Source organism: Saccopteryx leptura, chromosome X, assembly GCF_036850995.1.
Source record: "Saccopteryx leptura isolate mSacLep1 chromosome X, mSacLep1_pri_phased_curated, whole genome shotgun sequence".
In the NCBI taxonomy this organism is placed as follows: domain Eukaryota; kingdom Metazoa; phylum Chordata; class Mammalia; order Chiroptera; family Emballonuridae; genus Saccopteryx; species Saccopteryx leptura.
In genome coordinates this window covers 125751133-125777755 of record NC_089516.1, presented here as the reverse complement: position 1 = coordinate 125777755, position 26623 = coordinate 125751133, and the positions used below count along the sequence as shown (strand labels likewise).

Genomic DNA, 26623 nt, shown 5'->3' with positions numbered 1-26623 from the left:
TCTGAAAAAGAAATTAAAGAAACAATCCCTTTCACTATTGAAAAAATAAATAAAATACTTACGAGTAAATCTAACCAAGGAGGTAAAAGATTTGTACTTGGAGAATTATACAGCATTGATAAAAGAAATCAAGGAGGATACAAACAAGTGGAAGCATATACTGTGTTCATGGACAGGAAGAATAAACATCATTAAAATGTCTATATTACCCAAAACAATCCAAAAATTCAATGCAATTTCTATTAAAATACCAATGGCATACTTCAAAGATATAGAACAAATATTCCCAAAATTTATATGAAGCCAAAAAAAAAAAAAAAAAAAAAACCATGAAAAACCTCAGCAATCTTGAAAATGAAGAATAAAGTGGGAGGTATCATATTTCCTGATATGAAGTTACATACTACAAGGCCATTGTACTCAAAAGAGTTTGGTACTGGCATAAGAACGGGATTACAGATCAATGGGACAGAACAGAAAACCCAGAAATAAACCCATGCCTTTATGGCTGATGGATATTTGACCAAGGAGGTAAAAGCATACAATGGAGTAAAGACAGTCTCTATAACAAACGGTGTTGGGAAAATTGGACAGGTAAATGCAAAAAAATGAAGCTATACCACCAACTTACACCATACACAAAAATAAACTCAAAATGAATAAAAGACTTAAATGTAAGTCGTAAAACCATAAACTTCTTGGAAGAAAATATAGGAAATAAACTCTCCGACATCTCTCATAGTAATATCTTTGCTGAGTTATTTCCATGGGCAAGTGAAATAAAGGACAGGATCAACAATGGGACTATGTCAAACTAAAAATCTTTTGCAGAGCAAAAGAAAATATGAACCAAAAAAAAAAAAAAAAAAAGACAACCCAAACAATGGGAGAACATATTTGTCAATACATCTGATAAAGGTTAATAATAAAAATTTATGAAGAACTTATAAAACTGAACACCAGGAAGGTAAATAATCCAATTAAGAAATGGGCAAAAGAACTGAACAGACACTTCTCCAAAGATGACATACAGATGGCCAAAAGACATATGAAAAAATGCTCAATATCACTAATCATTAGAGAAATGCAAATTAAAACCACAATGAGATACCACCTCACACCTGTCAGAATGGCGCTCATTAACAAAAGAGTGCACAATAAGTACTCGCAATGGTGTGGAGAAAAGGGAACCCTCCTGCACTGCTGGTGGGAATGCAGACTGGTGCAGCCACTGTGGAAAACAGTATGGAGATTCCTCAAAAAATTAAAAATGGTACTACATTTTGACCCAGCTATCCCACTTTTAGGAATTTATCCTAAGAACAGCATATCACTGATTCAAAAGAAGATATGCACCCCCATGTTTATTGCAGCATTGTTTACAATAGCCAAGATCTGGAAACAGCCCAAGTGTCCCTCAGTGGACGAGTGGATTAAAAAGCTGTGGTATTTATACACAATGAAATACTATTGGGCTATGAAAAAGAAGGAAATCTTACCTTTTCCGACAGCATGGATGGACCTGAAGATTATTATGCTAAGTGAAATAAGCTAGGCAGAAAAAGAAAAAATATCATATGATCTCACTTATATGTGGAATCTAATGAAAAAAGTGAATTGAAGAATGGAATAGAGGCAGAGGCAGGGTCACAGAGACCAGAGGAACAGCATTCAGATGGAAGGAGGATGAGGGTTTTGAATCACAGAAGGTAAAGGGATTCATGAAATTATATATACATAACACAGAGATATAGATAGCAGGACAGCAAATCCTAGAGGGAAGTGGGGAAGGTGTTCAGAGGAAGGGAGGCAAGGAGGCTGTAAAGGGGGACACGAGGGTGGGTGGTGAGGGATTATATTTGGTGGGACACTTAAATCTATGTAAAAACAATAAATTAAAATTAATTAATGAAAAACAGGGATAATCTGTGACAATAACATAAAAGGGGAGAGGATGAAGATCTGCAGTAACAAAGGAGGATGGAGTGCAGAAGCATACATATGACAAAGGATTCTTGTATATATGAACATTTTTTTTCCTTAACACAATGGTAAGCACCATGAAAAAGCCACTACTAAAACACACAGCATAAAAAAGATGAAACAGGGGAAAGAAGTATGGAATAACAACAATCAAAAACAACTGACTGAAATAAAAAAGAGAAGAACCAAACAAGACACAGAGCTATCCAAAAACAAACATAAAATGGCTATAGGAAATCCTCAAGTATCAATAATTATCCTAAATGTAAATAAACTGAACTCACCAATAAACAGGCACAGAGTAGTAGATTGGATAAAAAAGCAAAATCCAACCATATGCTGCCTCTCCGAGACAAATCTAACTACAGGACAAAAATAGATTCAAAGTGAAAGATTGGAGAATGATTCTCCTAGAAAATAATATCCAAAGAAAAGCAGGTATACCCATACTCATATCTGATGATGCTGACTTCAAGACAACAAAGGTAACTAAAGACAAAGATGGATAAAGGGGACATTGTATCAATAAGACATAACATTTCTTAATATATATGTACCAACCAGGGAGGACTGGAAAATATGAGACATCTACTAATGGATCGAATTATAGAAGCAGACAAAAACATGATCATACTTGGAGATTTCAACACACTATTGATGGCTTTAGATAGATCATCCAAACATAAAATCAATAAAGAAATATTGGCCTTAAATGACACTCTGGACCAAATGGACATAATGGACATTTCATTCCAAAATGTCAGATTATACAGTCTTCTTCATTGTGGATGGAACATTCTCAAGGATAGATCATATGTTGAGCCACAAAATAAACATGGACAAATTCAGAAAGACTGGTATTATCACAAGCCTATTTTTGATCATAGGGTTTTGAAATGAAAATTCAACTCTAAAAAGGAAGTAAAAACACACAGAAAAATGTGGAAATTGAACAACATACTTCTAAAAAAGATGACTCGGTCAAAGAAAAAATAAAATCAGAGATCAAAGGATATCTGAAGACAGTAAAAATGACAACACAACATATCAAAATTTCTGGGATGCAGCAAAAGCAGTAATAAGAGTGAAGTTTATATCATTACAGGCTTATATCAAGAAACAAAAGAGATCCCAAATAGAAAACCTAACTTTAAATTTTAAAGAACTAGAAAAAGAAAGGCAAAGGTAACTCAAAGTCAGCAGAAGAAGGGAAATAGTAAAAATTAGAGCAGAACTAAATAAAATGGAGAACAAAAAAAGTATGGAAAAATTAATATAACAAGAGCCAGTTCTTTGAAAAGATAAATAAAATTGATAAACTGGCTAGATTAACTAAAGAAAAAAGAGGAAGGACTCATAAGAATAATCCAATATGAAAGTGGAGAAATTACCACAGACATCAAAGATATACAAACTATCATAATGGAATATTATAAAAAATTATATGCCACCAAATTCAACAACCTAGAAGAAATGGATAAATTCCTAGAACTATACAATCTTCTTAGACTGAGCCATGAAGAAGTGGAAAACCTAAATAGACCTATAAGCAAGAAGGAACTAGAAACAACTATCAATAGCCTTCCGAAAAACGAAAGTCAAGTACCACGTGGCTACACTTGTGAATTCTACCAAATATTCAAAGAGTTGGTACTTATCCTTCTAAAATCTTCCAAAAAATAGAAGAAGCAATATTCCCTAACACATTTTATGAGGCCATCATAACCCTCATACCAAAAGCTGGCAAGGACAACACAAAAAAAGAAAACTACAGATCAATGTCTCTAATGAGTACAGATGTAAAAATCCTAAACAAAATACTATCAAATTGAATACAACAACACATTAAAAAAAATACATCACGATCAAGTGGGATTCATTCCAGGAGCACAAGGTTGTTTCAACATATGGAAATCAATCAACATAATACACCACATCAACAAAACAAAGAACAAAAATCTTATAATCCTGTCAACAGATGCAGAAAAGCAATTTGTTATGATACCACATGTCTTTATGTTTAAAATTGTCAATAAAATCAGAATAGAAAAGAAGTACCTCAACATAATAAAGGCCATTATATGAGAAATCCTCTGCTAATATCATACAAAATGGTGAAAAATTAAAACTTGTCCTCTAAAGTCAGGAACGAGACACAGCTGCCCACTCTCTCCACTCATACTCAACATAGTTCTGAAAGTGTTAACCAGAGCAATCAGGCAACAGAAAGAAATAAAAAGCATTCATTTGGGGAAAGAAAGTAAAGGTACCACTTTTTGCAGATGACCTGATCCTGTACATAGAAAACCCCAAAGACTCCACCAAAAAAACTATCAGAAACAATAAACCAATAGAGTGAAGCCACAGGATACAGAATCAATATACAAAAACCTACTGCTTTTCTGTATGCCAACAATAAAACTTCAGAAAATGAACTGAAAAACCAATTCCTTTTACAATTGAAACAATAAAAAATGAAGTACCTACGAAGAAACTTAACAAAAGATGTGATGGACCTATATACTGAAAATTACAAAATGTTACTGAAAGAGAATGAAAAAGACAAAATGAAATGGAAAAATATTCCATGTTCATGGGTTGGAAAAATCAACATTGTTAAAATGGCCATATTACTTAAAACAATATACAAATTTAATACAATCCCCATCAAAATCCCAATGTCATTCTTTAAAGAAACAATACAAAATTTACCAGGTTTGTATGGAACCATAAAAAACCTGGAATAGCCAAAGCAATCCTGAGAAAAAAGAATGAAGCTGGAGGTATCACACCATCTGACTTCAAATAATACTATAGAGCCACAATAATCAAAACAGCATGGTACTGGCAGAAAAAACAGACATATTAACCAATTAAACAGTATCAAGAGCCCAGAAATAAAACCACATATAATATGGACAAATCATCTTCAACCAAGGAGTCAAAAACACACAACGGAAAAAAGAAAGCCTATTCATTAAATGGTGCTGGGAAAATTGGAAAACTGCATGCAAAAGAATGAAACTTGACTACATTTTGTCCCCCTGCACAAAAATTAATTCAAAATATATCAAAGATATAAATATAAGACATGAAAGTATAAATTATTATACATAGAAGAAAACATAGGTACTAAGCTCATGGACCTTGGCCTTAGAGAACAATTTATGAATCTGACCCCAAAGGCAAAAGAATTAAAGACAACAATAAATCAATGGGACTATAAGAAACTAAAAAGCACAGCAAAAAAACAAACAAACAAATAAACAGAAAAAAAAACCCCAAAACTGACAACAAAACAAATAGGCAGCCAACCAAATGGGAGATATTTGTAAACAAGAGCTCTGAGAAGGGGATAATATCCAAAATATATAAAGAACTCTCAAAACTGAGCAACAAACAAGCAAACAGTCTAATTAAAAAATGGCGAGAGGACCTGAACAGACTCTTCTCCCAAGAGGACATACAAATGGCCAACAGATATATGAAAAGATGCTCATCTTCACTAGGTATTAGAGAAATGCAAATCAAAACTACAATGTGATAGCACCTCACACTTGTTTGATTGGCTATTATCAACAAGACAGGTAATAACGTGTTGGAGAGGCTGCGGAGAAAAAGGAACCCTCATCCACTGCTGGTGGGAATGCAAAGTAGTAAGTACAACCACTATAGAAGAAAGTATGGTGGTTCCTCAAAATATTAAGAATAGAACTACCATATGATTCAGCAATCCCTCTCCTGAGTATACTCCAAAATCTTAAAAACATTGGTACGTAAAAACACTTGCACCCCCATGTTCATTGCAGCATTATTCACAGTGGCCAAGACATGGAAACAACCAAAGTGCCCCTCAATAGAGGATTGGATAAAGAAGATGTGGTACACATATACAATGGAATACTACTCAGACATAAGAAACGATGACATAGTGACATTTATGACAACATGGATGGGCCTTGAGAATATTATACTGAGTGAATAAGTAAATCAGAAAAAGCTAAGAACTGTATGATTTCACACATAGGTGGGATATAAAACTGAGACTTATGGTCATAGATAAAAGTGAAGTGGTTACCAGGGGGAAGGAAACATGGGAAGGGGGAAGGGGACTTGAGTGAATGGGGACGGGAGAGGGAGGAGGGAGAAGAGTGTAAAGAGGGACAAATACAAGGTGACAGAAAATGATTTGACTTTGGGTGATAGGTAGACAACATAATCAACAGTTCAAATGTTATAGAAATGTTCACCTGAATCCTATGTATCTTATTATCAATGTCACCCTGCTAAAGTTAATTTTCTAAATAAAATTTAAAAATTAAAAACAAAAGATATATGTAAATGGAGAATAGGTGTGTGAAAAGATGCTCAACGTTACTAATCATCAGGGAAATGTAAATTAAAACCACAAGGAAAAATCACCTCACACCTCTTAAGATGGCTATTACCAAAAAGGCAAGAGATAGGCCCTGACCAGTTGGCTCAGTGGTAGAGTGTCGGCCTGGTGTGCAGAGGTCCCGGGTTCGATTCCTTGCCAGGGCACACAAGAGAAGCGCCCATCTGCTTCTCCACCCTCCCCCTCTCCTTCCTCTCTGTCTCTCTCTTCCCCTCCCGCAGCGAGGCTCCATTGGAGCAAAGATGGCCCGGGCACGGGGATGGCTCCTTGGCCTCTGTCCCAGGCGCTAGAGTGGCTCTGGTCTCGACAGAGCGACACCCCGGAGGGGCAGAGCATCGCCCTCTGGTGGGCGTGCCGGGTGGATCCCGGTCGGGCGCATGCGGGAGTCTGTCTGACTGTCTCTCCCCGTTTCCAGCTTCAGAAAAATACAAAACAAACAAACAAACAAACAAACAAAAACAAAAAAGGCAAGAGATAACAAGTGTTGGTGAGGATATGGAGAAGTTGGAACTCTTATACACTGTTGGAGGGTGTGGAGAATGGGGCAGCCACTATGGAAAACAACAAAGAAGTTATTCATAAAATTAAAAGTTGAACTACTGTATGACTCAGCAATATCATTTATGGGTTTACATCCAAAGAAAATGAAATCAGTATCTCAAAGAGATATCTTTCACTTTCATATTCACTGCAGCATTATTCACAATAGCCAAGATATACAAAATCTTAAATGTTCAACAGATTAACAGATAAAGAAAATGTAGTATATAAATACAATGAAGTATCATTTAGCCTAAGAAAAGAAGGAAATCTTACCACTTGTGACAACATAGATGAACATAGAGGTCATTATGCTAAGTGAAAAAGCCAATCATAGGACAAATATCGCATGATCCCATTACATGAGGTAGCTAAAATAGTCAAATTCATAGAAGCAGAGATTAGAATGGTGGTTGGCGAAGGCTGGAGGGAGAAGGCCATAGGGAGTTATTGCTCAATGAGTATAAAGTTTCAATATTGCAAGATAAATAAGCTTTAGGAATCTGCTCTACAACACAGTGTCTAGTGCCTATAGTTAAAAATATGGTATTGTGCATTTTAAAATATCGTAAGAGGACCGATTTCATATTAAATGTTCTTTCACAAAGAAAAACCCAGAAAAGAACACAAGAAAAATTTTGGAGGTGATGCAAATGTTTAGTGCCTTGACTGTAATGGATGATTTCATGGGTATATACATAATTCCAAATATCAAAATACATATATGAAGTATGTGGAATTGTTGTATATTGATTATACTTTGATAGAGCTTTTTATTTTATTTATTTTTTTGTTTTTGTTTTTTAGATTTTATTTGTTATAGAGAGGGGAGAGAGAGAGAGAGAGAGAAGTGTGGAGGAGCAGGAAGCATCAACTCACATATGTGCCTTGACCAGGCAAGCCCAGGGTTTTGAACCGGCAACCTCAGCGTTTCCAGGTTGATGCTTTATCCACTGCGCCACCACAGGTCAGGCTGATAGAGCTTTTTAAAAAACAAAAGGGGCACTGCCCATAATTTCTGTTCCTTTAATCAGGGAAATAAATTTCACATAGGTCAAAACATTTCTTTTTGTGCCTCATTGATGAAAAGAAGGACCTGAGAAAAGTAGTGTTAGCTTTTAGAGTGTGTATTTTTTAAGATAAGTAAAAAGGATGCTTTAAACATATCTAGTTAATCAATCAATGGAATTTACTACAGGAAGAGTTCCATAAAATTAATATTATTAATATTATATTATTATTATTAAATAACCTACCTAAAAATGTTTGACAAATTATTGTTCCAACATTCAATACAGCTTCCTTCAAGTGTCTAAATAAACAAAAATAAGTGTATTGTATATGGAACAATACTCGAATTTTTAAAATGAGAATGCTAACAGAGAAACAAAAGTTTACTGAGACAGCACCAACAGCAGCACTCACTGAACAGAAACTCTGCACAAAGTCAAAATAAGAGTACTACCAGCAGAATCGATTCTGATTCAAGCCAAGTAAAAATGCTTACACAGGTCACCGACTGAGCCATGTTCTGGCCATGCAATGAAGTATAAAACTGGCCACTGTGACTTAGCTCCACAGACCATCCTTGATTCAGGTTATTGACAAACACAGGATTCTGACACTGGCTAAAGTCGGAAACCACACCTCAAGCTTACTCTTGCATCACAAATCTTGTTTATATCTGTAGTTGAAACCCTGCCCACAATCTACACTCCAGCATTGTTCACACATGAAATGATATCTTTGTTTTGAGACCAAACCCTAGGGCATATCATAGGTAATGTCTTAACATGGCAATAAACTAAATATCAAACTGAAAATTTTTATTTATTGATTTTATTGGAGGGAGCAAGAAGTATTAACTCATAGTTGCTTCACTTTAGTTGTTCATTGATTGCTTGTCATATGTGCCTTGACCAGGGAAGCCCAGGATTTCGAACCAGTGATCTCAGCATTCCAGGTTGACACTTTATTCACTGCACCACCACAGGTCAGGTTAAATATTAAATTTAGACACTCACTATGCCTTAACATTGGCTGCAGACTGAAGCCTAACTCTGGACCAGGAATAAACTCTAACCATGAACACTAATTAGAACTTCACCCAATAAAAGATTGAACATAAATCCTGTTAAAACTTATAATTAGACTTTCACCTAGGCAATGAAATCAGCATGAACAGTAAGCCATGGCAGAACTATAATGCTGGCCTTTATTGATTGGCAAACCTAGAAATAAAAGTGATTCCAACACTGACCCAAAATTAAAGTCAATCCTCGAGCTAAGCTTTAACCCTAGCAATGGTATAAGGATGACTGGAGCTTAGCACTCATCTCAGAATGAGGCCTCTCCTTACACACAAACTAAATCTTAATACAGTTAGCCTTCTCTATCCAAGGTTGCCAAGTCCATGGATTCAATCAACCACATATCAAAAATATTTGAAAAAATGTTGCATTGTTGCTGACATATACTACTATGTAGTTAGTCCTAGGATGGTTGCATCTATACTGAACAGGTACAGAAATTTTCGTCATTGTTCCCTAAACAATACAGCATAACAACAGTTACATAGAATTTACATTGCATTAAGTATGGTAAGCAATCTAGATGTGATTTAAAGTACTGTATAGGGAAAGATATGCATAGGTTATATGCAAATACAATACCATTGTATTTGGGACTTGCTCAAGGGACTTGATCATCTGTGACTTTAGTATCCAAGGGGGATCCTAGAAACAATCTCCAGTAGATACTGAGGGGCAACTGTCCCAAATATTCTTCACTGACTTCACGATGAGGCATAACAGAGGTCATACTGGACTAATGGCAGCCTCAGAGTGAGCTTTTAAACTGGTCCAAAATACACTCTGGTCCTTGTCAGAAATTAAACCATGACTATAACTGAGGGGCCTAACATTGACAGCAAGATGAGCTCTAGCCTTGGTTCCATGGCTCTTTAATCATGGATCTACACTGATTTATAAAGATGGCAACAGATTGACTAAGTCTTAACCTAAGCAATTATTGAAGTCAAACACATTCCACATTATAAACCTGATCCCTGGCCAGAACCTGAGTTGTACAATGGCTCTCAGTAGAGCCTTAACCTTGGCCTAGTAATTAATCTATAAATCTAGCCAGACTAATTAACTCTGGGACACTATTTCACAAATTCATCTTCTTATACTCAAGTATTTTATCAGGATATATGTATTTTCAAGCATACTTTCTACCAGAAATAGGTCAAGAGTGTCACCTTTGTATATATAAACACACACATATTCTAATAAGTCTTGTGGAAACATTACCTGCCATAGCTAAATATTTTAATTATCGATCTTGTTTATTGATAGTTTTTCCTTACTATTAATAAAATGTAAGCTCCAAAGTGAAGGAATATTATCTGTTTTTTTTTTCTTTTTCTGTTTCTCTAGTCCTCACATCTAGAATTATGCCTGGAGTGTTGTAGATAATCAATAAACATTTGTTGAATGAATGAATGAGTAGTTCCTTGTTACTTCTCTGTCCTTCTTTTATTGACCTCTCTGTGCTACATTCCAGTAATTCTACTTTGTTCATCTATCTGGGTATTCCTTCTCAGCTTTCCTTGAAGTTGGCTCTTTCTGTAACTACTACTTGAATATTGTTATCTTCTAGGGTTTCAAACTTAATCTATGTTCTTTGAAAAATTACTATTCTAAACATTCTCTAGGTGAAATTTAATCCAGTTTTACTTATTTAATCACCATCTATAAACTGATGTCTCTCAAATGTTTAGTTAGAACCAAGACTTCTCTCCTGTGCTTCAGATTTCCTTGCAGCCTACCAGGCATTTCCACCCAAATGTTCCACACAGTCCTCAAGTTTTAAATGTACAAAACTGAATTCCTTCTATCCCCTACAAAACTTGCAATTCTTTCAGGGTTTTCTATCTCAGTGAATGGCACTACCATACATTCAGTCTTCCAAATCAGAATTTGGGAGTCACAACAGACTCCTTCTTTTCCCTCACTTTTCATATCCAAATAACTACCAAGTCCATATGACCCAACCATTTCCTTGTTTAAAATCCTTTGGTGGTTCTTGACTGCTTTCAGGTTAAATTTCGAACTCATTGCCATAGTTCCCTATTCCTGCCTGATCTAGTTCCTACAATATGAAACTTTTCCGGAGTTCCCCTGCATTCTCTCTATTCCTATTTTCTCTATATGGAATATGGTTGACCTCCCTGCCCCAAATCTGACAAATATCTCACTGGTTCTTCAAGCCTCATCATTTAAGCATGGATTCCTGGAGAGGTGGAATGAGTTCTTCTATAGTCCTATAGAATCCTATGTGGATATTTTTAGAGCACTTTCCATGTTTTATACTCTATCTTCCCTCTTAGATTTTAAGTACTTGAGGGCCAGGAGTGTTTTTCCAATTCTGTGGCAAGAGTACTAGCTCATTGCCTTGCACAAAGCAGTTTGTTGAATAAAATACTGAATCTATTAAATCCTCTTCATCTTTAACTTCTCTTTTTAACATTTTAGACAGTTATCATAGGAAAAAGGCAATATTTTTCCATTTGTGAGTCAAATACTGTAGTTGTCCTTATCAGAAGTGTAGAAATGTAAGTGTAATGATTCATTCTGCTATAAGGATTCATATCTAACAAAGTCAAAAATTACAAGTGAAATTAGCCCTAATAAACAGTCATTTTTCTCAAACTTTAAATTACTTAAAAGTGCTTGTGTTCCCATCTAATTTTTTATCCACATCTTTTAACATACTTTTACTAAAAAGAACAATGGTTTCTAAAGAAATGAAATTGTTTCTCATTATTCAAGAGCTATTGTATCTCTGTTTTGAATGATTGCATTACAACGGTGTATGTGGCCACTGTAATTTATGGCAACAATCCAGCTTCATTATTAGTTAGTAGACTTTTCCTGAGCTGGCTTAAATTACATTTCTATGCTTGTTATGTACAGCATCATTTCAAAGGAAAAACATTCACTCGAAATTAGAAACAAAATATTAATTTTTTTCCAGATCCTTTGAAGTGATTTTAATGCAGATGTTTCACACAGAACACTCTTTGACAGTTTTAAAGGATCAGTTAATGGAGAGCTACATGCAAAAGAATGAAACAGGACTACAGTTTGTCCCCTTGTACCAAATTAATTCAAAATGGATCAAAGACCTAAATATAAGACCTGAAACAATAAATTACATAGAAGAAAACATAAGTAATAAACTCATGGACCTTGGCCATAAAGAGCATTTTATGAATCTGACTCCAAAGGCAAGGGAAGTGAAGGCAAAAATAAATGAATGGGACTACGTCAGACTAAGAAGCTTCTGCACAGAAAAAGAAACTGACAACAAAACAAACACAGTCAATTAAATGGGAGATGATATTTTCAAATAACAGCTCAGAAAAGGACCTAATATTCAAAATATACAAAGAACTCACAAAATTCAGCAACAAACAAGCAAACAATCCAATAAAAAAAATGGGAAGAGGACATGAACAGACACTTCTCTCAAGAAGAAATACAAATGGCCAATATATATATGAAAAGATACTCATCTTCACTAGCCATTAGAGAAATGCAAATCAAAACTACAATGAGATACCACCTCACACCTGTTAGATTAGCTATTATCAACAAGACAGGTAATAACAAGTGTTGGAGAGGCTGTGGAGAAAAAGGAACCCTCATTCACTGTTGGTGGGAATGTAAAGTAGTACAACCATTATGGAAGAAAGTATGGTGGTTCTTCAAAAAATTAAAAATAGAATTACCATATGACCCAGCAACCCCTCTACTAGTATATACCCCCCAAACTCAAAAACATTGGTACGTAAAGACACATGCAGCCCCATGGTCACTGCAGCATTGTTCACAGTGGCCAAGATATGGAAACAACCAAAAGGCCCTTCAGTAGATGATTGGTTAAAGAAGATGTGGTACATATATACTATGGAATACTACTCAGCCATAAGAAATGATGGCATAGGATCATTTACGACAAGATAAACGGACCTTGATAACATTATACGGAGTGAAATAAGTAAATCAGAAAAAAACTAAGAACTGTATGATTCCATACATAGGTGGGACACAAAATTGAGACTCACGGAGATGCACAAGAGTGCGGTAGTTACCAGGGGGAGGGGAAGGGAGGAGAAGAAAAGAGTGGGGGAGGGGAGAGACATAAAGAAAACCAAATGAAAGGTGACAGAGGACAGTTTGACTTTAGGTGATGGGTATACAACATAATCAAATGTCAAAATGATCTGGAGATGTTTTCTCTAAATGTATGTACTCTAATTCATCAATGTCAGCCTGTTAAAATTAATTGTCTAAAATTAAAAAAAAATAAAGGACCAGTTAAAATTGTAAGCTTAACAAAGTATAAATAACATAAAGACTCAATCAAAACTGAATGATAATTTCAAATCCCGATATTAAGTGCTATTAAGTGCTTCCTTCCAAATGCTAATAACCTAACCAATAGTAAAATAAATCTAGAGCCTTCATCTACCCCCACAAGCACACCATAACCCAAGAAAGGAGATTCTGTAAGCCAGTGTACTCCAAACTACAACACCCAGAATACCCTTCTCTGTCTGAACTCTGGGCACAGTCACAACCCCCGGGTTACCGGTTTTGGGGATTATGGGTATATGTAGAAACTATTGTTTCAACTCCATTTCCCAGAATCCTCAGTCTTCACTTTAGTCTCTACACCAATGCCAATATTGGATCCTTCCCCGGAAGAGGAGACACAGTAACCTCAAACTACACTTCCCATGAGGACAACGACTTAGGCCTCGCTTCCCTGGTGACCAGTAGCCAATAGGAGATGCTAAAATAGGTGCGAGTCCAGCCTTGGACCTGAGTGCCGGGCCTAGATCCGCTAGCGTTAAGGCGGAGAGTACAGAAGACAGTTCTGTGGCGCGTGGTGCGGTGAGAGCACTTCCTACCCGGGAGATACCGCGCCGGCGCGATTTTCTGCGGCTGTATAAGGATTAGCGCTTCGGTAGCCGGGGAGCTGGAGGTCAGAGAGGCAGAAAGTCTGAATGGCTATGGCTGGGGGCTGGGGGACAGATGGAGCCTAGGGAGGAGGGTGCTTCCGGGGCCACTGCCCTCAGTGCTTAACTCCGCCCAGCTCCGCCTCTGCCGGGAAAGGAGGGCATAGGGACTGTGAGTGGAGAGTGGGGGGCTTCTCGCTCTCCGCGCCAGTTCCCTCGAGTTGGGGGAGCGCGCTCTTTCTTTCATTTTTCTCCAGTCTGTCCACTGTCTTTTTCTTCCACATAACCCCACTACTGCCTTGTCCCTCTTCAGAGGTCTGAAGTTACGAATCTTGACCAGGGTCTTCCTTAGGTGATACTTGGACTCTCATTGCTTGGAGGAGTTGGGTGATCTCTTTCCTCTTGTTCCTCAATTTACATTTCAGGTTTGGGCTTATGCCCCTACCGACGCACACACTTGCTATTTTCTCTGGAGGTGGAAGAATTCCTTGCCACGCCCAGGGCGTGCCTTTTGTCAACTTTTCACTTTCTGCCTCCTTGATGGTGACATAAATATTGCCATCTCCTTATTGGCTCCTTCAGCCACGCGTCCCTTCCCTAACCAGGTCATTGGAGTGGAAAAGGTTTCCTTTCAGTTTTCAGGAGAGAGAAGGAATCTCGCTTTTGAGATACGTGTTTAAGATTTAATGCTGTGTTATGATGAGAGGAAAGAGCAAGTTAGGCCTATGTTTTAAATAGAGTACTTTAGGAGTTTCCAGATAGCACTAATGTAGACAAAGTTTTATGTGGCACACCAACTACAGAGTAAAGTAGGCTGTGTGAAACAGACTCTATTAACGATTTTATTATTAGAAACGTGTGTAAAAAGTACTGAGGGGTTAGTGAAAGGGATACTGATGGTTCTGATCTGTGGAGAGTCAAGCCAAACCCTGGAAGTATCAAGCTGGAGGCTTGAAACTCAACTGTCTTCAGATCAATCCTGGTAGGCTTTGATAAGAAGGTAAATTTTAACTTGGGCTCCAGAACAGATTTGAAATGGGCAAAGAAGATGGAGAAAATGGCTCCTGATACTGGGATTGGAATTTGAGAAGGGTAAATAGAAGAGTGTGCACTTTTGTGACAAATGGACTTGCCTGAATAGAATAAAAGATGTCAGCAGGTTTCAAGTATACAACTCAACAGAACATCATCTGCACATTGCATCGTGTGCCCATCCCCCAAAGCAAAGTCTCTTTCCTGTGGCTTTGTGAATTAATGTCACCCCAATAAATTCATAAAAATCAAAGGCGTCAACAGAGATAGATTGAGAAAGAAAGGTGTTTTAAAAGTTTAGGGTCATAATAACAGAACACATTGAAGCATCCACATGATTTGGGTATTATTCCGTATCAAATAAAAGACAAAAAATTAAGAGTGGGTGATTTTTGTTTTTTCATCCTAGGGGAACCTGATTTGAGATCAATTCTTGGAGAACACAAAGACGTGTGGTGGTATGTTCCAGGTGTGAGTTTAAACCCCAGAAGAACTTTGTCATATACACTGTTTTGTTTGTGGCTAATCCTAACTATACTCTAGAGTTGTCAATTTTAAAGCCTGATGACAAATTTGTTTTCTTAAAAATGCATGTGCTATCCTGTGCATCATCACATTATTTGAATTGTAGTCCTTTCAATGGCTGACAGTAGTGATTTATTTATTGAGTTCGTATAATGTTCCAGGCACTATCATAAGCATTCTGTTGTATTGTCCTAACCGTCTTAGTAAGTAAGTACTATGCTTCACATTTTTTTTAGAAGAGTAAACTAAAACTCAAAAGAAGTTAAATAGCCTACCTGAACTCATATAGATTTTAATGAGTTGAGTTCAGGTTTGGGTATACAGATTTCTACCGCAGAGCCCAGACTCTACCATGGTTTGCTGTTCCTACTGTTCATTTTTGTTCTTGAGTTTCCATCTGTGATAAGAAGAGATTATTGTGATGTGTAATTGATCATCCTGGCTAAAACCCAAAAATGATTCACTCTTAGTTTCTATGTCAGTATGTGTCTGCTGTAAAGTAGCTGCCAAAACCAAATTAGCTTAAATGGTATTGCAGCCACAGCAAATTGTGTCTGCCAAAATATAGTCAGTATGGCTATTTCTGAGTTAGATGATTCTCTTTATAAAACATGTCATATCTCTAAGCTATTTGGACATGGACAGTACTTTCGGTTTTATTTTATATTAGCTTTTAAGTAACCTGGGTCACTAGGTCTCCTCCGTGACCTTTGCCTTTATGAAGCATTAATGTGAGCTGTCCCTGATTCTAGTTGGGAAGATAGAGACTCATAATTCTGAGATAATGTATTGTATAGTACAACAGAGACAGGTATGAATTGCTATGGAAGGATAAAGGAAGGAGTAACTAACTAAGGGAGAGTCAAGGAGAAGGCTTCTATGAGGAAATCATGTGACAGGTATTGAAGCATGTTGTATTTGCCAGGCAGAGAAGAGCTCAGGGGAGGCATTTAAAATGGAACACGCTGTGAGAAGCATGTGCTTATATAAGAGCAATACATGGCTGTTCAGTATTGAGGGATTTAGCATGGAAGGGGTGCAGATTGTTTGGGAAAAGGAAGGAATAGTGAGAAAAAAGTCTGGAAAGACATGGTCAGGCTGATTTCTGAAGAACCTTGAATGTCAGGCTAAGAAGTTTGGATGTGGTCCCACAGGCCAGTGTTTCTCAAAATGTAGGGCATCTGCCATTGGTGGTTATATTGTACCCCCCAAAATATTTTAAATTTTACTAATTTTATAATCTAATGTGTCTTATAAAAGGTAATACTGAATTACATAATCAAATCTAAGTTTTCCTAAGATACGACTTAGTAAAAATTAAAAATGAACCTATTTTATTTTTTAATTTTTTTTGCTGATTTTTAAAATTAATTTTAATGCAGTGACATTGATAAATCAGGGTATATAGGTTCAGAGAAAACATCTCTAGGTTATTCTGACATTTGGTTATACTGCATTCCCATCACCCAAAGTCCAGTTGTCTTCTGTCACCTTCTAACTGGTTTAATGAACCTATGTTAAATTGATTTAAAGACAAGTATTAACACATGTGGTATACAAATATGGGAAAAATCACCAAGTAGTACTCAAATGACAGAAATTTAGGAAATACTTCTGCAGAAGATTAAAAAGAACATTAAAATGTTTTAGGAGAGGTGCACCGTGATCAGACTTTAGGCTTAGGACGCAATAGAGGGGACAACATGACCAGTTAGGAGATCGGCACTCTGTCCCACAGAGAGGTGGTGAGAAGCCAAGAGAGCAACATAGAGGAGGGCACGTTTTGAGCCATGTAAGAGATAGAATTCGTAGGACTTGGTAGATAGGAATACTAATACTGTTTCAGTGTCATCAAAATGATTTTAAAAGTCTATATACCATTTGGTTATTCTTTTTTATATTCTGAGACAAGCATGTTATTGCCCAAACAGGCTGGTACATATATTCATTAAGGTAATAGTGGAGACTATTTTCATAAATGGTTTTGGATGGTACACAGCATCTTCACTGCCTTAGTGTCCTTGAGAGCAGTAGTACTAACATTCAAGGTGCTGGTAGGGAATATCAATATGATCTGTGGCCCTTAGCTATCTGAGGAACTCCTCCTTCTTCAATAATCAGCTCAAATATCAGTACAGTGGTACCTCGACACACGAGCACATTAAATCACAAGCAATTTGAGAGGGATTTTTTGCTTTACGTCAGGAGCGGATATTTGAATCATGAGCTTGCACCACCCTCCACTAGATGGCCTCCTGAACATTCTGAAAGGAAGAAACAAACTTCCAGGGAAAGGTTTTTGTTGAAACGGCCTCTAAGTGAAAGCTAGGAAAGTATGGTGAAAAAGCCAAAAGTCAGCGAAGAAAATGATGTTAGTTAAGCAAAGTAAAATAATAATAGCAATTAAGTTTAGTGAAAAAGTTACATATCATAGGTAGTGTGTAAGTTAAATTTTGCAATTAAATGTAGTGTTAAGTGTGTAGAGTGTAAGTTATGTTAAGCAATAGCACAGGAAATGAAAACCTCCTCCACCAGTCTCCTCCCCCTCTGCCAGCATTTTTGCCTGACCTTGAAGGTAAATACACTTCATAAACCATGTATGTATGTATGTGTACATATATATATATATATATCTGTTATTTATAAAGTACATTTTCTTATTTAAAAGCATATAAAACAAAAAATTCCTGTGGTTTTTGGGGGCCGGAATGGATTAATTGCATTCCCATTCATTTAAATAGGGAAATTCAATTTGACACATGAGCAAATTGAGTCACAAGCTCGGCCATGAAACGAATTAAACTCTTGTGTCAAGGTACCACTGTACCTCTATGAAGCCCTTCCTGCAACCCTCACTGCCCCCCCCACCAAGCACACACACGCTTGCACGCATGAAGTAACATTAGGTTTCTGGCTTTAATGGGACCTTGCACTTATCTCTGTCCCAACCTGTACCATAGTGTGGTATGTCAGTCTCTGGATGATCCCCCCTAGGTTTTGGGCTCCTTGAGAGTGGGGATCAGCTGTCATTCATCTTCTTACTCATAACATCCAGAACAGCTCTTGGCACATGGTAGAGACCTAGTAAATGATTATTGGATGAAAAGAATGGGCTAATGTATTCAATGAATGTAACTCAGGACCTTACAGTGTCAAGTGCTACAAAAAAATTAGCTGTTTGAAACATTTGCTACTTTTATTGGATAAAGTAGTAAATTCAAGTGACCTGAATTCATAACTCCAGTACAAGTTTATTTTTTCTTCACTTTCTCCCACTCTCCTGTAGTCACCTTACTCTTTTTTCTCGTCATTTACCCACCCAGCCACCTTTTTCCTTAGGCCTGCCCATTGTTCTGCTCCTGTTGACAGAGTTCACGCTGCTCCTGCCCAGATATTCTGCAAGAATCCATTTCTCCTCTACACCCGAGTCCAGTTGACTGTATCTTTGAAATCACTCTCAAATGGGCCTCTTCTTACTCACAGACACTGCTAGTGAAACTGTAATTTGATACAGCCCTTCTGGAAAACAATTTGTCAATATGTGTCAAAATTAAAATTTAACATAGCTTTCAACATACCACTTCAACTAATAGGGTTCTATATTGAGGAAATATATGTCAATTTCCAACAGTGTAGCTCTCAGAATATTTTTAAAATAACAAAAACAAACAAAGTGGATATAATAACAACATAAAAGAAAAGATAACATTTTAGATGTCCAATACTAGAGGTTTGAATTAATCAAAAGTGCATTATAAAATGAATTGCTATGTACTCATATAAGTTGTTATAAAAATTATTTAGTGATGTGGAGAGTTGTTTATGATATATTCAGAGATAATTCAGCTTATAAATTTGTCAGATCCCAGATTACATACACACACATGTCACACATGCATATGTGTACACATGCACACATCTGTGTATGCAATAAATAGAAAAAACCTTGTAATGTGAAACAAAAAATTAATAGAGGTTTGCTATAGATCTTAAAATTACAAATGAGTTCTAATTTTAAGCTTTTGCATATTTTTGTTTTCTAATCTTCTATAATTATACATTGGTTAATTTTTAAAAGTTATTAAAATATGTTTTTCCTGTGCCCACCCTTATTACCATTGCCTTAGTTTGGGGCACACTACCCCTGTCCACACACAGACGTGATTTTAGTTTGGGTTACTTTTGCCTCTAGTCTACCTCACTTGCAATCCATTCTCCATCAGTGCTGACAGAATGATTTTTCTAAATTGCAAATCTGAAGTTATCTGGCTCTGTATAAAATAGTTCAAAGGCTGCCCATTGTCCGTAAGATAAAATCCAAATGACTTAGACTGGCTTATAAAACCTCTGAAAATTAACTCCCTGCTTTTCTCTCCAATATCATTTCCTCCTGCAATTTACTTTTTTCTTGAAATCTTAGACCACTGCCTAGATTCTGGAACATAACAGATGTTTAGTTAATGTTAGCCAAATGTCGATGAGGATTGCATGGGCTACTATTGTGTGCCAGGCAACCACTATTACCTCATTTCATCCCGAGAGTAAAAGTCTTAAATACATAACACTTATCTTTGTTTTACAGATGAGGAAAATCAACTCAATAAAAGTGGAAAATAAAAAAATAAAAATAAAGCACATTTTTTTAGAGAAAAAATCCAAACCATCTGCCATAAAGCAGCTCTCCTTATTTTTCTGCACCCCTTCCTGCTAGTTTTATCAGCATGCAGGGAGACTTTGTTCTTTCCCTTGGGCAAGTTATATGTGACCACAGCGTAACACAGTTCAGACTGATATGATCTCACCATGTCATTGTTCACATTGTGCTAAGGTACAGAAATACTTTCTTTGTGTACATAACACTTCATGCAAGAGACACATAATAGCTCCAATTGGTCTACTTTTCTTTCTGTTTTGAAATTCTATGTCTTCTGGGATGGGGATGTCAGCAGAGAGCTGCAGAAATCTATGATCAAATTGAATGTACAAGAAACAGTGTGTCTCATGGGAACCCATGTCATTGGTTAATTCATTTTTTAAAATGTCATGTAGATGTATTTTCCAGCAGTCTGTCCCCAGGGAAGACCTAGTTTGAATTCAGCTGTTAATTCCATTTACGGAATACAGCCCATGTGTGCACTATATTCTTGCATTGTTAAATGATCTTAGACATATGTAGTGGATTACCTAAAGACATTAATCAGGTGAATATGGGATATCTGATTTTCTCTACAAAAATATATCAGTTTTTATATTGTCATTCAGGATCCTGCTGTATGTTCTTTCCTACATTTTCCTTATAAATAATACTCATTGTAAAAAAAATGGATGCTCTTTAAAATTCAGAAGTCCTAAGCATGAATTATATGAATAAAGTGTATTACTGTGTAAGGAATTGTCACTGTTAAATGCTCCAGGAAAAATAATTTCTATTTGTCCTACTCCACAGTCAAATTAATTACACATAGGAAGTACAGATAGAGTTTTAATTCATTGATAAATTATTGTGGGATTACCATGTGAGGCACTGTATTAGATACTTATAAATACCCCCATTAATAAAGAGAGAATGAGTCTAGTGTACACACAAGAATGAGTGTGCAAGAGAAAGAAATGAAAAAAAAAAAAAAGGACTTTAACAAGCAGGCCCATTCTATAAATGCAAATATACCCAGGTGAAAATTGGGATATGTGCTAGTAGGGATTTTTTTTTCCTGTCTCTTTTCTCTATGGGATACATAGGAAAAAAATTGAGCTACCAGATAGCTGATAAACAAATGATCTACTCTGTTTACAAACAGTTTCAGAGATGGAACAGTGACGTTCAGTGTGTCCAGCCCTGCACAAGCCTGCTGGCGATTTTGTGAGAGTTATGACTATGTCAGCTTCTCCAGGGTTTCTGTCTCTGCTGCAGAGTTTTGGCAGACACCTCAGACAAATTTTATGTCTCTTAAATCTTCCTCAAGCTAGGCTTGGCTCTTAGATTTATATGTACAGAAAAGTGAAGTGCTTACAATTTTGACGTTTTTGAAGATCAAAACAGACACAGTTTTGTTTTTGTTTTTGTTTTTTTAAATTTAGCATACATCTCAGTTTAGTCTACAGATAAAGCTAACTGCTTTTGCTATTTGTTTCAAACCACCAAAATGTTTACTTTGCAGAAGTGGCAACTGATCATATGTCTAAAGATTTATATACCAGGTTTAAGGGTTGCTTCTTTTTCTTGCCTATAAAGTAAAGTTTGCTAAAGTTTTCATTTTCCTTTTGTGCTTTTACTAACATAGTTTAAAACAATGTAGGATGTGAGGTGTAGTGAAATATATCGACAATCTAGGAGGGGGAAAAAGATTATTTTTATTAGTCCCACTCTGCCCTGCTTTTTGGCTCTCAGATGGTCAGTGGTCTCTTACCCACAAAATGTTGTTCCTTGGCATAATAATGATAGGTGAGAATAAGAACTGGAGTAATTTCCATGACTAGCCATTAAGGAGGCTGGTCCAGGTGTATCTATATATAAATGAAAGTTTGGCTGTAATTCAGAATAGTTGGAACACTGTGTGGAGAATGTTATATAAACAATGTTGCCGCAGTGGTGAACTGTGAGAGATAATGATGAGGAAATTCTCAGTAAGGGCCCTTCTCATCCGCTCCTGCTGATCTTTTAAGTCAGCAACAACTGCCAGTAAGAGCTTCCTATGGTCGAAACTATCCCACAGTAATATGTCCTCCTACTATTTCATCTTCAGTCAAGTCCTTGAACACAATTCACTGGATTACTTTGGTCACTAATATTGTAATTTTCACCTTTAAGAGATGCTGAGTTTGAATTCAAGGAGCACTTGACATTCAAGCTCATTTAGTCAATAGTCATTTGAACACATATATAGGACCAGAGCCTATGCTAAGCACCAGGAATGCAGTGATGAATTAGAAGCAGTCCCTGACTGCCCTTAAGGAGCCTACAGTCAAGTACAGAAGATACACACCCAAACCAATAATTATATGCAAGGGATTTTGCTCAGAGAAAGAGATGTGTATAAGGTGCCCTAAGAACATGACGGAGGGGATTAGTGCTAAGGGTGGGACATTTACAAACTGGAATCTAACTGTGCTGAGTCACAAAACACCCTTTGTGGGCATTAGGTAGAATAGGTGGACAAAGAAGTGTTGGGCAAGGATTCTAGGCAGTCACATGTAAAGATGGATAGTTCAGAAAGAGCCAGATACCCTATGTGAACCACTGGGAATGTGGGAGAGGGGAAAGAATAAGTATCTAGAAAGGTATCATGTGTCCAGTTGGTGAAATAAGTGCTTGTTAAGGAGCTTGGCCTTAATCCTATAGGCAGGGATGAGCCAGCACAGGGTTTTACATAAGGGAGTAATAGGATTGGATTGGAGGATGGACTTTATGGGGAGATAACTGGAGACACCTATTAATTTGGCAATCTTTGAGAGGTCTTATACTATTCAGCAATACCACCATCTCTGCTTAGTTTTCTTTCAGTATAAAAAAATCACTTTGAATAATTGTTTTCTTCTACAGATGGGACATACCCAGTGGTGGGATTTAGCCGGTTTGCACCAATTCGACAGAACCGATACCTAATTTTTTGTTGAGTTTGTTGAAACAGTTGTTAAAATGGCATTTGTAATCAGGGCTCTCTCAAAGGTGGTGGCTGTGTATGGAAATCACAAATTTACATTCCTTACTCTTTTTTTAATGTTCATCTGCTCAACAGCCTATTCTAAGCACCTGTAGTAATGTTCATTCCATCCATAGGTGAAAAACATTGCAAGTGATGATGCCAATCAAGAAACAATATGGAAATATCTTAAATAACAGAGTTATTGTTTTTTTGTTTTTTTGTTTTTGTCAGGAATTATTTATTTATTTATTTATTTTTTACAGAGACAGAGAGAGAGTCAGAGAGAGGGATAGACAGGAACAGACAGACAGAAACAGAGAGATGAGAAGCATCAATCATTAGTTTTTTGTTGCACATTGCAACACCTTAATTGCTCATTGATTGCCTTCTCATACATGCCTTGACCGCGGGCCTTCAGCAGACTGAGTAATCCCTTGCTCGAGCCAGCGACCTTGGGCTCAAGCTGGTGAGCTTTGACTCAAACCAGATGAGCCCTCACTCAAGCTGGTGACCTCGGGGTCTCGAACCTGGGTCTTCCGCATCCCAGTCCAACGCTCTATCCACTGTGCCACCACCTGGTCAGGCTATTTAATATTTTTATTAATATTTTAAAACTCTTAAGAATATAGTTTTGTATACTTCTTTTCTTGTTATTATTTTAGTATTAAGTGCATGAAATAATAAACTACCTTTCAATGTATTGCTTTTTTATACTGAAAACAGTCATTAGGGCAGAGAACTGGTTGTTAAATTATTTGAATCCCACCACTGGACATACCTTTCTGCACTCCTCCTCACGTTGCTCTGCTGAATATTCATGCTTTCCAGCTCAAATCAGTGATCCTAGTATAAATTGGGGCTTGATTTTCATGAAGGAATCAGAGTTTCAAAGCTTAAAGGCTAAATTTAAAAAAACAACACTATATGAGGCTTACTTATTGCTTACTTAGTCAGCAGGGCTGAGGTGAGTGCTGGTTAACTCCCTTTGGGGACTGGGAGAGGAAGAGGACAGGCTGAAGAGATGGCAGGAAGTGGGTGTTTGAAAAATGCTCAGCATCCAGTGTGTTGGCAATCCCTAAAGGCCGTATCCAGATATGGGAAGTAGATATAAAAGGCAGAGGTATAATAGTATTAAACAAATGCATATTGAAGGGACCTGTGCCCGAACAAATTATACTATCTAGCCAGTTTTAGAGCATGTCCTTTCTCTAACTCAGATATCGAAAATGGCTTTCCATTATCCATAGGGTAAATTCCAAGCTTTTTAGCCTGGCATTCAGTACTCTCTGCAGTCTGACTCCAATTTACCTTTCCAACTTTCATAGTTCTCTCTCAGGGAACTTCTCTGCTCTCACCAGTTATTCTTTCAGACACTGCTCTGACATTCCTTCACCTACTCTGCAAGCCTTCTTGGCAGCAGAGGCTATGTTGTATTTACCCCCTCCCCACAGTGCCTAGCATAGAATTTTTTTTTCTTTTTTAAGTGAGAGGAGAGATAGTGAGACGGATTCTCACATGCACCCTAACTGGGATCCACCAGGCAACCCCTGCCTGGGGCCCATGCTCAAATCAACCAAGCTATTTTTAGGACCTCAGGCTATCACATGGAGCTATCCTAAGTACCCAAGCATTTATCCTAAATGCCTAGGTCGGCAAACTCATTAGTCTATAGAGCCAAATATCAACAGTACAAGGATTGAAATTCCTTTTGAGAGCCAAATTTTTTAAACTATATAGGTAGGTACATTGTTATTAACTTAATTAGGGTACTCCTAAGCTAGCCTTTGTGCCAGCACCTGATATTTTGTGGAGAGCCACACTCAAGGGGCCAAAGAGCCACATGTGGCTCGTGAACAGCAGCGGTTTGCGACCACTGGCCTAGGGCAATGCTTGAACCCCTTGAGCCATTAGCTGTGGGGGGGGGGAAGGGGTAGAGAGAAGGAAAGGGAAGCAGATAGTCAACTTCTCTTATGTGCCTTGACCAGAAATCGATCTCCGGATGTCCATATGCCGGACCAATGCTGTATTCACTGAGCCAACCCACCAGGGCCACTAGCATAGTATCTAGCATATACTGTAGTATGCACCTAAGATATACTAACTGGTTGATTAGTGTTCTCCCCATTCTTTCCAAATTATCTATTACTTTTTGACCTAATACCCCATCTACTGAAAATGGCAACACTAGGTGAAGGGGATCAGCATTTAACAAACTATCTTTTAACTCTTTATTTTAGGTGATGAGCACACAACACAATGTGCTATGGAGATGTACACCTGAAAATTACATGTTTCTATGGACCAATATAACCTCATTAAATTAGTTTTAGAGTGTATGGGTGGGCCACTGAAAACTCTTTCAAATGAGATCTATGCTACAAATGAAAAAGCACTTGAGTTCAATAAATCCTAGTTTCCTTTTTCTTTATAATATTTCTCCTTTTGCTCTGTTGCTTATGAATACAAGGACAGTGCTAATATAAATTTATTGAATAATTATTTTGTGCCAAGTACTGTGCTAGCTTCTGTCATATCATTAACACTTTCCATTAACTCAGTGAATTAGGTTCTACTTCTTTTCCCATTTGCCAGATAAGAAAATTTGAGACAACTTGCTTAAGTACCTTGTTCATAAACCAGCTTTCAAGAAATGCCAGTTTGTCTGACTTCAAGCCCAATAGTCTAAACCACATTGTCAGATTTTTTTTTAAATTCTCAACTAAGTATAAATTCAAGGAATTGATCTTTCACTGATCTATTCACTAAACAAGTCCAGTTGAATCACTGAATTAAGAAGGAATTTAGTCACTTCGATTTTAATCATTAGAATGTTGATATAGTAATGGATTCAGATGCTTGAGTTCAAGTTCCAATTTCATCATTTACCAGTTGAGTGATTGTAAGCAAGTCATTTCACATAAATAAGTCTTAGTTTCATTCAGTGGCCCACCCATACACTCTAAAACTATAAAATGAGGGTATTAATACCTACCATATGGCTATGTTAAAAAATAATGTAAAGTATCATGCCATGTCTGGCACACAGTGGGTGCTCAGCATGTTCTAGATCACCTTCTTTTCTTCTGACTTCCTTTTTGGGACCAAACTACTCACCTATAGCTCTCATTTGAAGAAAACAAACTGTTCCTGAAACATTTTTTAGAGAAACATTCTGAGAAAAGAATATTAGGCTGACTACTCCCAAAGATGAGCAAGGACAGCAGCCCAGTTATTATGTGAAGTGTATTTCAAAATAAACCAGAAACATGAACCCTTGGTAGAGTTAGGTGGTCCATTTCTCTGCTTCCTGGATATTAGGGCCAGATTGTGTCATCATCTATTTTGTCACTAGACTAAACTTCCCAATTGGCATAGACTATGTGACCTGGGATATTGGTAATTCCAGCCATTTCAAGGCAAACAAAATGAGGCTAAAAGAGTATAAGTTACTTGTCCAAGGTCAAACAGTGAAAA

The 26623-nt window shown here is 37.0% G+C and overlaps 1 protein-coding gene across 7 annotated transcripts in view; it reads left to right on the top strand.

The window, feature by feature from the left end:
• The first annotated feature begins 13732 nt into the window (after positions 1 to 13732).
• ENOX2 (ecto-NOX disulfide-thiol exchanger 2) overlaps positions 13733 to 26623 on the top strand; it is a 384366-nt gene continuing 371475 nt past the window's right edge. Inside the window, exons 1-2 of one of the 7 annotated variants that reach the window (XM_066356618.1) lie at positions 13733 to 13884; positions 15391 to 15439. The gene's annotated coding sequence lies outside the window, so the exon portion shown is untranslated. Of the gene's footprint in view, positions 13976 to 15390; positions 15453 to 26623 lie in introns of all 7 variants that reach the window. The other 6 variants (XM_066356617.1, XM_066356615.1, XM_066356614.1 and 3 more) reach the window with 6 other exon arrangements.